Raw genomic sequence first — 14,780 nt, 5'->3', positions numbered from 1 at the left:
CCATTTTCTCCATCTGGACATTAATAAAATATTTCCTGTGTGTTTCATGCAATAATGGAGTCTTCTGTTTCTTTCACCCTCAGTGGGAGGGGACAGCAGAGCTATAGCCAGAAATGATGTGGATGGTCCCATACATTTGGTGGGTGGGAAAGGGAAGGCAGATGAAGACACGCGCAGCTTGAGCCAGCACAGATCTTCCCGAAAAACCGGAAGTGGGGGTGTCTCTGTAAGTGTCAGAGCCTACCTCCTTCTGTTTACTAGCTGGGGGGTTTAGGGTCATGGAGAGGGGCTTGAAAAGGGTTCCTTTTGGGGTCACTGTTGGCCAAAACTAAAGCAACCAGTGAGCAGTCAGCTCAAAGACATCTGGAGAGCCATACCCATCTTTCCCACTTGGCCATTACTGGAGGTCCACGGGGCAGGGTAGTCAAGAGTGTAGAGAAAAAAGTGACAATATTTCTACAAGTCAAACCAATGTAGCTACAGAAATGATTGTAGCTCATCTGGAATGGAGGAGGGTCACAAAATGCCATGGCCCTGGCTAACACCTGGGTCCTGCCCACTCACTAGCTTCAAGTGGTGGGTTACATCACTTGGCACTTCTGTGCCTCAGTTTCCTAGTTTGTGAAGAAAGGGGCAATAGTCCTGGCCAGATGAAGATCAAGTATGCATTTTGTGATCTGTTTATGGTGATTCTTTTATAGTGGAACCAGGCTCAAATTAACTGCAGCCTGTCCATAAGAATTTGTAACAAAGCTACAATAAAACACTTCTTGTTTTGAGTATTTGAACCAAAGTCAGTGCTTGTATTGATGATGAATTGAAGGTCAGCTATATGGTAGTCTCTCAGAATACCTTACTAAAATTTTTAGACCCTGGACTCCTGTCCCTGGCAGCTAATTCTTTTGCACACAAAATTAAAGAGCTACAAGTCTAAGTGGTTTTATAGCTCAGAATCATATCCAAAAAGAGTCACATCTTCATTTTAAATACTGTGCTCTGCACTAGAAAATGACGATAAATAGAATAGGATCCTTCACACACACACACACACACACACACACACACACACACACACTTGCAAAGAGAATTCAAAATAAAATAAATCTTTCTAAAAATTAAAAGGAATCTGGGCATAGGGACACACACCTTTAATTCCAGTACTTGGGAGGCAGAGGCAGGGGGATATCTGTGAGTTTGAGGCCAGCCTGGTCTACAGAGCGAGTTTCAGGACAGCCAAGACTGTTACACAGAGAAACCCTGTCTTGAAAAATACAAAAAAACAAAACAAAACAATTAAAGGGAACTTTAAAACTTAAAGAGAACATGAGGTAAAGAGGAAATATGTGGCATGCACTATTTATCCTACTTAGGCATCCATGGATCCCTATTTTTTTTCCTTAGCAGTCCCTGAGATCAAGTGAAAGGCCTCACCTGTGCAAGGCAGTTCCTATACTGAATGTGGATAGAGCTTGCCTAGAAAAAGAGTTGGTACCAGGGTGAAGACAGACACTACCCCCCTCTTCCCCGACTCACACAGTCCTAGCCCGCAGGGTGAAGACGGACACTACCCCCCCCCCCACTTCTCCTACTCACACAGTCCTAGCCATCAGGGTGAAGACGGACACTACACCCACTTCTCTGACACACACAGTCCGAGCCATCAGGCTGAGGCAGAATACCTACAGGAGCCCTTCCTGGGGCAAGGCCTGGCTGAGGTGTCAGCAGATAGTTCTGGGAGGAGCCAGGAAAAGAGCAGTGACAAATGACCACGGATAGAACCAAACTGAACTCATGATTGATTGCAGTGGAATTACTCAAGAATCAAGAAGACATTATTGCCGGGGGTTGATGGCACACACCTTTAATCTCAGCACTCGGGAGAGAGAGGCTGGCAGATCTCTGTGAGTTCAAGGCCAGCCTGGTCTACAGAAGTTTCAAGACAGGCTCCAAAAACTCTCTCTCCCTTTCTCTCTCTCTCTCTCTCTCTCTCTCTCTCTCTCTCTCTCTCTCTCTCTCTCTTTCTCTTTCTCCTCATCCTTCCCTCCTTCCTCCTGTCTTCCTTCTTTAAAATGGAAAATCTGGAAGCCTTCTGTGACAGAGGGAGATCAAAAGGATAACAATTCCTTAGATGCCAACTTTTTCAAGCATTTGCCTTGTCTTCCTCCACTGAGGAAGCCTTTAGTCTAGAGAAGTGCGCCACCTAGTGCTCACTATAAGAAAGGCAGTTGTCGAAAGCCTGTTTCAGACTCAGGAAGGCTGAGCTTTATTTTGCACCCTTTTAAAATACTGTAAAAGCTTCTCTAGGATCACGAATAATAGGCTCAAAGACCTTTAATTATGTCTAGAATCCACTTATGAGTGAATACATACCATATTCCTCTTTTTGGGTCTGGCTTACCTTACTCAGTAAAGCATTTTCTATGTCCATCCATTTGCATGCAAAATTCAAGATGCCATTGTTTTTTACCGCTGAGTAAAACTCTAATGTTCCACACCTTCTTTAACCATTCTTCTATTGAGGGGCACATAGGTTGTTTCCAGGTTCTGGCTATTACAAATAGTGCTGCTATGAACATAGTTGAACAAATGCTTTTGTGGTATGATAGGGCATCTCTTGGGTATATTCCCAAGAGTGGAATTGCTGGGTCTTGAGGGAGGTTGACTCCCAGTTTCCTGAGAAACCGCCACACTGATTTCCACAGTGGCTGCACAAGTTTGCATTCCCACCAACAATGGATGAGAGTTCCCCTCTCTCCACATCCTCTCCAGCATAGGCTATCATTGGTGTTTTTGACTTTAGCTAATCTGACCAGTGTAAAATGGTATCTCATAGTTGTTTTGATTTGCATTTCTCTGATCGTTAAGGATGTTGAGCATGACCTTAAGTGTCTTTTGGCCATTCGAAGTTCTTCTGTTGAGAATTCTCTGTTCAGATCAGCACCCCATTTTTTAATTGGGTTAATTAGAGTTTTAGCTAAATAAGAAGGTGAACCTGAAGAAAATCATGTAGTTATCCTCCTGGAGATTGGAAATAGACAAGAGTCCCAGGTAACCTCGGGTGCATGGGGGGATGGGAGGGTTGTTGGAAGGGGAGAGGGTTAGAGAGAAGGGATTAGGGGAGGAATGAGGAAAGCTCGGGGGAGTGGGAATGGGGGGGAGGGAGGAAGGATGGATATGGGATCAGGTAAGAATATATCTCAACTAAGGGAGTCATTTTAGGGTTTACAAGAGACTTGATTATATATGGGATCCCAGGTCCAAGGAGAGATCCCGGATTGTTCTCTGGACAGAGGAGAGGGTGTCTGAACTGCCTTGGCCCATAACCATACTGATGAATATTTTGCTTATCACCATAGAACCTTCATCTGGTGATGGATGGAGATAGAGACAGAGACCCACATTGGAACACTGGACTTAACTCCCTAGGTCCAAACGAGAAGCAGAAGGAAAGAGAACGTGAGCAAAGAAGGCAAGACCAGAGGGAACCTTCATCCAACGATGGATGGCGATACAGACGGAGACCCACATTGGAGCACCGGACTGAGCCCCCCAAGGTCCAAATGAGGAGCAGAAGGAGGAAGAACATGAAAAAGGAAATCAGGACCGCAAGGGGTGTGATCACCCACTGATACAAGGGGACTGATCTAATGAGAGTTCACCAAGGCCAGTTGGACTGGGACTGAATGAGCACGTGATCCAACCAAATTCTCTGAGTGTGGCCGGATTCTCTGAATGTGGCTGGCCCAGAGTCTTTCTGAAAAGCCATTGACAATGATACTGGGACTTGTTTCCTCTGCATATACTGGATTTTTTGGGATCCAGTCTGTTTGGTTACTCACCTTCCTGGACCTGGAGGGAGGGGGGAGGAACTTGAACTACCCACAGGGCAGGAAATCCTGACTGCTCTTAGGGATGGAGAGGGAGGAGGAGAGGGAGTGGGGGGAGTAGGAGGGTGTTGGGAGGGGGGTGGAAATGGAAACTTTTATAATTTAATAAACTTTGAAAAAAAACAAATTGGAAAAAAATACTGTAAAAGCACTGTCTGCGTGCAGAGAAAACACAATTTAATTTTATTAAACAAATATAAATTGTATTTTAAAAGAACTGTTGAACATGGTGTTTCATGAAGTCCAGCAACTACAGGGAAAGGTCTCTTTAGTGGAGAAGCCAGAATTTGCATTGTGCTCCGTGTAACTCTTCCATCTAACAGATACCCATCCGACGTTTGAAACTTCAAGTTTTCAAGGAAAGAGATCCCACGTCCTCCACATAGTTCCTCTTCTTACTGTCAAGCCCAACCTCTGACTTTCCTGCAGTTTCTCGCAAATGCTCTTAAAATCTCCCTATTCTTAGCACCGCCGGCAATATTCTCCATCTTGCTGACTGACTTCTTCTGGTTTTCTGTCCCTCGCTCAGTGCCTACACTGAAACATGGAAATGTTTATCCTGCACATCGGGAGACATCTTAAATGGACCCGAGAGCCCCCAGAGCATAGTGTCCTCCTCTGCCATGCTCCGTGCCTTTGAAAACCATGCTGCCCTGAGAGCATGTCTGCCCTGAGAGCATGTCTCCAAAACTGTCCATCTTCTGCCGGAATCTCGCTCCCAGTGTCATGCGCCTCGAGAAGTGTTGATACAGCTCTCAAGTCCAGCCCAGATCCTCACACCTTTGGGCTTTCGTGTGTATTCCAGAAATCCCTAGATGTGGAATTGTGCCACAGGACCCGGATGCCAGAGCCCTTCATGGAACAACCAGATTTTAGTTTTGAAGTCTACTCTCTTCCACTTCATACATTTATCTATTTATGTTTGGGGGGATAGGCACACGTATGCTGCAGTTCTTGTGCGGCGGCGGAGGACACACAGTTCGTAGAAGTTGATCAAAGATCATAACTCAGGTTGCCATCTTGGCAGCCAGTGACTCCGCCGACGGAGCCGTCCTGCCAGGCCTCCCTGTGCCCTGTTCATGCCACCTGCCTGCTACTCTACTTTGTCATCCTCTCTCCCCGTGAACACCAGTCAGTTCCTTCCTTAGCTAAGTCTCCCTTCAGACTTTCCAGACACCCATTACTCCCCACCTTCTAGGACTTTCTCCCTCCTTTCTTGGCCGTCCTTCCATTCACTTTCCTGTTGGCTTCGTGGTGGCTTCGTTCCTCGCAGTTCTTTGATATCGGCTGAAGGTGTTATTTGTTTTATCCCTTACTCCTTTTCACTCCCATGACAAACCTCCCATTAATACTCATGGTTCATAAATTTTTCATTTAAAGAGCAACAGCCAAGCCAGGCTTCCATCCCTGACTGGTAGCCGAGGTATATAATCACAGTCAATCAAATCACAAAGTCAAGATTTGCCTGGCTGCAAAAAGAGTTCAAAGCCTGAGCAACTTAGTGAAACTGTGTCTCCTAGGAACAACTATGACAAAAAGCATTAAAGGTTGACATAGGAAGGCCCTAGTTTTCATCCTTAGCACCAGGTAGGGGGGTGGAGGGGGAAGCGATCACAAAAGCAGCTGTCGTCTGTGACACCACAGCCTTTAAGACTTCTTTTACTGCAGTACAATCCCCGTGAGCATGACCGATGGATTTTTATGGAGTGTTACTCATGTATTTCTGTTTGTTTGTTTGTTTATAGATGAAGTCTCTCTACATAGCCCTGCAAATTCAAAGAGATCCCCCTGCTTCTGACTTCTAAATGCTGGGGTTGAAGACTTGTGCCACCATGCCTGGCTATACTCGTGTGTTTTTAACAGCTTCATGAACAAGAAAACTACTTCAGGGAATCAAACCAGGACAAGGGTCAGTGTCTCCTCTGCCCAGCCAGGGCAACGACTGGAGCTCCTGCAAAGGGGTTCTGTGAGGTGAAAAGAATACACTGAGTGCTGTGTGGTGCCCACCAGTGATCATTGCAGACCATTGACGCTCCACGCTCCACGCGGCTGTCCTTTTGTTATGTGCGGTGCCCACCAGTGATCACTGCAGACCACTGACGCTCCACACGGCTATCTTTTGATTATGCTCACTATTGTGTTTTGTACTTATGGACTGAAAGAAATATCACCAGGCATGTGGTACACAACTGTAATCTCAGTACTTGGGAGGCAGGAGGATCACCTTGAGTTTTCAGTCAAGTTGGGGTGTACAAGGAGACTCTGCCCCAAATAGCAAAGTCAAGTATATATCATAAAGTCTAAAGCTCTGTTAATAGTGTCTTACTCATGAAGCAATTTAATTTTGTGTGTGTTTATAGGTACAGAGCACATGGAATACAGAAAGACACTCTGCTGTTTGCCAGTCAGCAAGCAAATTATTCTAGGCAACTGTCTTCGGCGGAGGGGTGGGCAGGGGGAGGTGTTGGTTCTTGGTTTTTCAAGACAAAGTTCTCTGTGTAGCTCTGGTTGTCCCGGAACTCACTCTGTAGATCAGGTTGAACTCAAACTCAGAGATACACCTGCCTCTGCCTCTGCCTCCTGAGTGCTGGGATTAAACACGTGTGCCACCACCACACCGCTCTAGGCAACTCCTTCTATTTTTTTTAAAATTTTATTTATATTTATTTATTTTATATGCCAATCCTAGTTGCCCTTCCACCCTCCCCTCTCACTCTCCCCTTTAGTCCCCCACCACCACCTGCAATCCACTTCTCAGAGAGGGTAAGGCCTCCCCTGGGAAGTCAACTAAGTCTGTCCCATCACCCCAGCAACTCATTGTAAAAGGCTGATCACTAAATTGCCCTGCTTGCTAAAGAAACCTCAGGTCTTTGTGTAAGACCTAAAAACTGCCCTCTTTACAGTAAAGACTCCGAAATGGTCAGACTGGAGAAGAAAAGGTTAGCGTTCTCATGTACTTAAAAGGCTTCTGTGTGGAAGAGAGCCAAGAGTCCTTTCCTCTATGAGCTCAGGACAGAATTGTTCCGTGGAATAGTCCTTTTGTACACTGTGAAGGTTTGTCACTCAGATTGGTTTAATAAACAGCCAACAGCTAGGTAGAATTTTCAGGAAGAGAGGCCACTGGGAAATAGGGTGGGGTGAGGGGAGTCTCCAGGAGATGCAGAGGAAGCAGGAGACACAGAGGGAGTAGGAGATGAATCTGTTGTGCTGAAAAAAGGTGTCGCCTCATGGTAGAGCATAGATAAGAAATATAGGTCAATTTAAGTTGTAAGAGCTATTTAGTAATAAGTCTAAGCTATCAGCCGAGAACTTATAATTAATAATAAGTCTCTGTGTGGTTGTTTTGGGAGCAGTCTGTGGAGGTACAGAGTTGTCAGGTGAGACAGAAAAAGTCTGCCTACAGAATCGTTATCAAGGAGCATAATATATGGAACTGACAATGTGGAGACACCATTTAAAAAAAAATCTTGAAAACTTTCAAAGAGCTTGAGGCCATCCACAGCAATGGCCACCCCTTATAGTGAGAAACACATATGTCTAGGTATAATGGAGAGGCTTCTGTTCAGGTGGGGATTGAGCTCATCTCTGAGACATCATTTAGCCCACAGATGTTTCTGTGTATGGTTCTTCAGAGGTGCATTAGCTTCCATGGCTTGAAAGAGATATATGCTTGACTTAAAAAACAGTCTAAACTAAGCCAGGCATGGTAGTGCCCACCTGTAATCCCAGCATTTTCAAAATGGAGGCAGGAGGATCAGGAGTTCAGGGCCAGCTAGGCTTCAGGAGAACTCTTAAAAAGAAGCAGAAGACGACGTTTAAACTGAAATAAGATTCATTTACAGTTGTTTTCACACAGAGATGGATTGATTCAAGGGCTGCTTCGGGGGAACGCTCTCCTCCCTGAGGGCTTCATCCTGAAACACGTTTGTCCCTCAGACAATTCATGGGAAGTGTAGGGTTTCCCACTCACTCTAGAAGGGAGAGGCCTCCCTGGACCACGAGACCATCTTCGAGGATGATGCTCTCTAACTGACCAGTTTTGGTCACGTCACCACCACTGTGTCAGGAAACTGGCCTTTGTGATGACAAGGACCGGACCACCAGCAAGGAGATGTTCTCAGAGATGAGATGTGGAGACAGAGCCAGAGGCAGATGAAACATAAGCCTCCAGCGCTGGGGTACCTCCCTAAGTCGTCCCCGTTCTGCATCACTGCTCCTCTGTGGATACAGACCACCCCCATCTTCCTTCCACAAACCTCCTTCGGGGGGCGCCATTCCCTCCCATTAGAGGTCTACAGGGGTACATAGCTCTACAGCTGACAACGTCATTGAGATGATTTCTGGGACGGGAAGTCTTAGAACACAGAAGCCAGAGTCATCTCACCTGGATATCATGTGTAGAGTACAAGGGATCTGTCACCCTACCTCTGCAGGGCACCTCCTTTCTCAAGCAGCCAAGCAGTGTCCGCCCAGCTCTCTCAGTCTGCACAGCGCCAGGCCCTTAGACAGCAGTGTACAAAGCACTCCCAATCACAGCAGTGTTTGCCAACAAAATCCCCAGCTGCCTACACTTCCCACCATTTAACTTGGGCTCTACCTAAGCCATCGAGCCTGCTCTGCCTGAACTATCTCCACGGCATTCGCTAATGTTTACCACCGACTCACAACGTCTATGATAGCAGGTTTGTGGACTTTTTTGAGGCTCTGTGAGTTCTGAGAAATTCTTATTTTAAAATAGCCATAATAGTCACTGTCTAATACTTATTTGCTGGTCAGTACTGATAGGACAGGTATATGCAGAAGATATATGGAAATCTCTTTGTATTTTAAATAAAACAATAAATTTCAAAAGATTTTTTTGTAAAATCTTTTGTAAAGATTAAACATGTAAAACATCATCTCCTCCTCCCCCCCGCCGAATTCCTCCATGTGTACATGAAATAGCTTAGAAAAGTCTGCATTAAAATGTTCATGGTATTTATCTCTTAGCTATGGGGTTGACTAAGGCCCACAACCAAGAGTTTATTTATATGCTATTACAGCCTGGATGTTGTTGAGTGTGTAAAAGCTTGTTTTCTACTTGACAGTGTTAAGAGATGGGCCCTTGTACAAGGTTGCTTTGTTACTAAAGGTGCCACGATTAGGTGAGATTAATGAACGTAGGCCTGCCTTATGGGCTCTAGACCGCTTCTTCACAGTGCGGTTCTTAGGCTGTTTTTCTGGCTGGCGCGACACCCAGTACTGCCAGTGGGACCTGCACAGTGTGTTCCCGGAGCCAGTGGGACCTGCACAGTGTGTTCCCGGAGCCAGTGGGACCTGCACAGTGTGTTCCAGGAGTCAGTGGGACCTGCACAGTGTGTTCCCGGAGCCAGTGGGACCTGCACAGTGTGTTCCAGGAGCCAGTGGAACCTGCACAGTGTGTTCCAGGAGCCAGTGGAACCTGCACAGTGTGTTCCAGGAGCCAGTGGGACCTGCACAGTGTGTTCCAGGAGCCAGTGGGACCTGCAGTGTGTTCCCGGAGCCAGTGGGACCTGCACAGTGTGTTCCAGGAGCCAGTGGGACCTGCACAGTGTGTTCCAGGAGCCAGTGGGACCTGCAGTGTGTTCCCGGAGCCAGTGGGACCTGCACAGTGTGTTCCAGGAGCCAGTGGGACCTGCAGTGTGTTCCAGGAGCCAGTGGGACCTGCAGTGTGTTCCCGGAGCCAGTGGGACCTGCACAGTGTGTTCCCGGAGCCAGTGGGACCTGCACAGTGTGTTTCAGGAGCCAGTGGGGTCTGCACAGTGTGTTCCAGGAGCCAGTCATAGTTTTGCCAAAGGAAGCTGTGCAGGGAGGGGCTGTTGACCTGGAGCAGCAGCCTCACTGGTGGAAGTGGCCGCAGTGCCAGCTACCGTGGGATTTTCATCTTCACCATCTTCACTTTTACAGTGGACACTAGAAAGTGTTTGGCTAAGATATTTGGTTATCATGGAAATTCCATATCACAGAGGGATTGGGGGAACACCTTTGCTGGGAGGCAGAGGCAGGCGGATCTCTGTGAGTTTGAGGCCAGCCTGGTCTGTAAAGTGAGTTCCAGGACAGTCAAGGCTACACAGAGAAACCCTGTCTCAGAATAAATAAATAAAAGTTGAGATCATGATTCCCGTTACTCATGTAATGAATTACACATGTGCACACTCGTGTTGATGATTGTGGGAGAAGAGACACTTATTATATAGTTATTCATAAATAAATAAAAGAAAAAAGTTATTGTAGGAAAGATAAGGTATTATTTCTAAGAGAAAAAATCTTAGTGTTTTAATAATGTGAAATATTTAGATTTCATGCTAAAGTTAACATATTCAAAGCTGTTACTTGTGAAACAGAAGAAAGTCAACCGAAACTATCTGAGAAAATACCTTTTTGATAAAACTACAACAGGCAATTGGTCAGGGGAGTGATTTTCCTCCAGATCCATCAGTTCTTGGAGAGAATTCGACTCTGCTCTAAGACTGGGTTCAAGCTCTAGGGTGGTGAAGGAAGAAAAATTCAGCAAGTTTTGGCGATAACAAATCTGGCATTTTATCCAGATTTGAAAATAAATTTGGGGGCTCTTTTTTTCCTGCCTTATTTAGAAAGATTTGATGAGTCCTTCTTTTGTGAAGTGAATCAGGGTGGGAAAGGAAGGGGTTGCAATACTCAGCCAAATGGTCACAGACCCAGGTCACACAGAAGCCAGTGGTGACAGAAATGTTCCTCCTACAGCCACTCGTGCTGCGGTGCCCCTTATGTTCCCAGGTAGAAGCCACCTTTGGTGGCTTATTTACTTTTCATGTGACTCTGTCTTTCTTTCTACAAGTTTGACTTTGAATTGATCCCAGAGGACATAAACATGATTGACAGCCTCCACAAAAATTTTCAGTATGTTATAATGCCATTAATGGCCAGCAACTTTCGGACTGTTTCAGAGGCTGTAACACGCAAGTGAGCCATGGAGATGTTCTGTACGATCCAGGGAATGATCAGTGTAGCTAAGCTTTTGGTTTTGAATGGGTGAGTTTACTACATATACAGCAAGTCAAAGTAAAATAACTAGTGATAGATGATAGATAAATAGATAGATAGATAGATAGATAGATAGATAGATAGATAGATAGATAACAAATATGATTAATCTGTGCACTCAAAATATGCAGAATTTGCCTGAGGTAGCTGCTTTTAAAGTAACCAGCCTGAGTTCTCAATGGAGAAGGTCCTAAGCAGAGCACAGGGTTTACTCAGGTAAAGGGGCAAATAGCAGCAGAAAGGTTACGTTGTTAAACTGAACGCTTACAAATACCAGTCAAAAAACCTCTTGGGGAAATTGAGGCAGTAAACTAGAGATCCTAGTAGATAGTCCTGAGCACAGAAGTGTGGCCCAAGGGAGTGAGGACTCCGACCAGGACAAGCAGCAGAAGGCAGAGATGGCATCAGCAATATGAGTGCTTACAACACCAGCAGAAACCAACAGGGGCTGTCAAGATCTCCAGTGACTGGTAGTGAGGGATCCGAGCTAAATTCAAGACTCAACAGAACCAAGGGTCTCTAGGTTCTGCCACTCAAGTGCCTTTGCTGGCATCCTCTGAAGTTTGCTTAATTCTGGATAGCACAGAGTTCAAAGCAGGAAGAGAGAAGCAATGAAAAATATTCAGGTTACTTCTCATCACTATCACTGCAGGTACAGAAGATCCTTGGCTGCAGGGGAATGACCGTGAGCACACTAAGCTACAGTTATATAACACATAACATACAACACACACTATTGCATAACACATGCAACCACATAATTTCATTACAGAAGATATATATGATATGTACCACAGCACATCTCCATGGACCTCAGAAGAGAGAGATTTCTTCTGACGTCCATGGCATGTAAGAGACTCAGGACCAACCTCACCAAAACTGTCCGAGCTGGGGCTACAGCTCACTTGGTGCAGTGCTTTCCAAACACGCACAAAGCCCTCGGTCTCTCCTTATCACTGCGTAAATCCAGGCACAGTAACCGATAGCACTATTCTCAGCACCCGGGATGTGGAGACAGGAGGATCAGGACTTTAAGGTCATCCTCTATTACACAGTGAGTTCAAGGAAAACACAGACCTTGCTTCCAAAAAAGGCAAAGTTCCATCACTGTGAACTTTTGAAACAATGCGCTCATGACCTGCAGCCAGAGTAACTGTTTTCAGGGTTCACTGCCCGTCAGACACAGAGAGCCGACTACCTGTGACTCAGGATTCTTAAAGAGGTCCAGGAAATCATTTTCTCATTAATGTGTATTAAAATAAAAATAAATAGCCAGGTGTGGTGGCACTTACCCTTAATCCCAGCACTTGGGAGGCAGAGGCAGGCGGATCTCTGTGAGTTCAAGGCCAGCCTGATCTACAAAGCAAGATCCAAGACAGCCAGGGATGTTACACAGAGAATCCTATCTTGAAACCCCCTCAAAAGAAGATCTTATTAACTTATTTAATTTCATAGTTATCAAAACAGGTTTAGATAATTTTATTAGTTGACAGTGGCATGCATTCTCTTAAGTTTTTCTAGTAAAACTTTGTTGGATGTCTTTTGTTCTCCAGGCATTGTTTTATAGTAAACTAGGAAAAACTGGGCTAAGTTTACATGTAAATGCTTTGAGTATATTTTCTTCTAGAAAAAGTAGGCTACAAATGAAGCTGGAAATCTCTGATGAGAATGGGGGTCCTTGCTGGAGAAGGTTCAGGGGTAAGAGTGTGCTTGTGCTCCAGCACCCATGTTGGTGCCCACAGGTCCGCTCCAGGACACCTGACTCCCTCTTCTGACCTCTGTGGCCACCTGCATCCACGTGTTATTTCTTTTCGTTTTCCTTCTTTTTGTGTTTTCTTTGGGGTTTTTTTCCTATTTACTTATTTGTTTGTTCTTTATATTTCTTCTTTATCAGTTCTTCGATAATTTTGTTCCTGTTGTGTATAGCGATAATTATGTTTAATAAATACAGCTTGCCTGAAGATCAAAGTGCAGAATTAAACCACCAGAGCCCAGGGTGTGAGCAGTGGCACACTCTAATCCCAGGACTCAAGGCCACCCTGGGCTACACGAGATTGACTCTGTCTAATAAGAGAAACAAAACTCACACAAAGGAGCTCCCAGCACTCAGGAGTGGGAGTCACACATCTTTAATCCCAGCATCAGAGAGAGGTGGAGACAGTTGTGATATGGCTGGGTGGAGAGAGTTTTATAAGGTAGGAGGAGACAAGAGATCACAGTAGTCTGAGGCTCTGAGGTTTGGTGGAGAGCATTGTAGTCTGAAGTTACACTGAGAACAGGATCAGACCTTTGTTTGTCTGCGTCTTGGTAGAGGTAAGAACTCTCTGGGTGGTTTGGCTGCTTTGCATTTCTTCTGATCTTCAACTTGAACACCAATATCTGCTTCTGGGTTTTTATTAATTGTGTTACAGATGTGCTCATACTTACTTACGATTCCCTCAGCTCTTTCCAGATCCATCCCCCATTCCCTATCCATCCAACTTGTGGTCAAAAAAAAAAAAATCCTCTGTAGGTTGAACAACTTTGATTCCGCTGAGCAGTCGTGGTGATTCTATCCCCTTGTATTGCACACCACCCAGAGAAGGGGTAGCTGGCCCAGTGCTACCTCTGAGGGAGTCCACTCACTTCCACATGCCACCCGCAGGGGATGCAATGCAAACTCAGTGGAATCGACGAAGAAGCCTCAAAGAGAAGGCTGGATACCAGGAAGACCCTCACGTAAAACAGAAGACCTATCCGCTGTGCAAATCTGAGCACGTGGGTTACAGGAACTAGGGGAAAATATAGCCCTAGATCATGTCTAATTCCTGAAAAGGACATAAAGGGAAGAAAAGGTAGCTAGAGAAGCAAGTAAAATCAAGATACATTGTGTCCGTGTGTGGAAGTGTTATAATGAGGATCCTATTGTGTAGAAAATAAAGACAAAGAAGAGATAATCTTCTCAAGTGAAAAACCAGAGCAGAAGTTACTTTCTAGGCAACATATGATCCATTACTCTCCATAAGTTTCCTTTTTTTAATTTGTATTTTTTATTTGTTTTCTATTTTTTAAAAAAGAAAACAATCTTTTTTCATTTTACATACCAATACCAGTTCCCACTCCCTCCCCTCCTCCTCTTCCCTCCACCTCCCATCTACTCCTCAGACAGGGTAAGGCACATTGTTTTGGGGACAGTCCAAGGCCCTACCTACTATATCTACTAAATTGAGCAAGGTATTCATCCAAAGAGAATGGGTTCCAAAAAGCCAGTACAAGCAGTAGGGATAAATCCTGTGTCACCGCCAGTGGCCCCTCAGTCTGCCTTAGCCATACAATAAACTGTCACCTATATTTGGAGGGACTAATTTGGTCCTATGCTGTTTCCTTCCCTGTCCAGCTGGAGTTGGTGAGCTCCCATTAGTTCAGATAAACTGTTTCAGTGGGTGAACCCATCACGGTCTTGACCTCTTTGCTCATATTCTCATTTCTTCTACTCTTCAACTGGACTTTGGGAGCTCAGTCCAGTGCTCCAATGTGGGTCTCTGACTCTGTTTCCATCTGATGTTGGACGAAGGCTCCATGGTGATATTTAAGATAATCATCAGTCTGACTACAGCATAAGGCCAGTTCTGGCCCCCTCTCCTCTATTGCTTAGGGTCTAAACTGAGGTCATCCTTGTGGATTGCTGGAAAATTTTTTAGAGCCAGGTTTCTTGCTAACCCCATAATGGCTCCCTCAATCAAGATATCTCTTTCCTTGCTCTCATCTCTGTTCTACCTCCATCTCAACTATCCTGTTTCCTCAAGTTCTCCTTCCCGCTTCCCCAAAGCAATGTGCCTTACCCTGTCTGAGGAGTAGATGGGAGGTGGAGGG

Source organism: Myodes glareolus, chromosome 1 (assembly GCF_982192425.1).
Source record: "Myodes glareolus chromosome 1, mMyoGla1.1, whole genome shotgun sequence".
NCBI classification, from domain to species: domain Eukaryota; kingdom Metazoa; phylum Chordata; class Mammalia; order Rodentia; family Cricetidae; genus Myodes; species Myodes glareolus.
Note: the sequence above shows the minus strand (reverse complement) of the source record.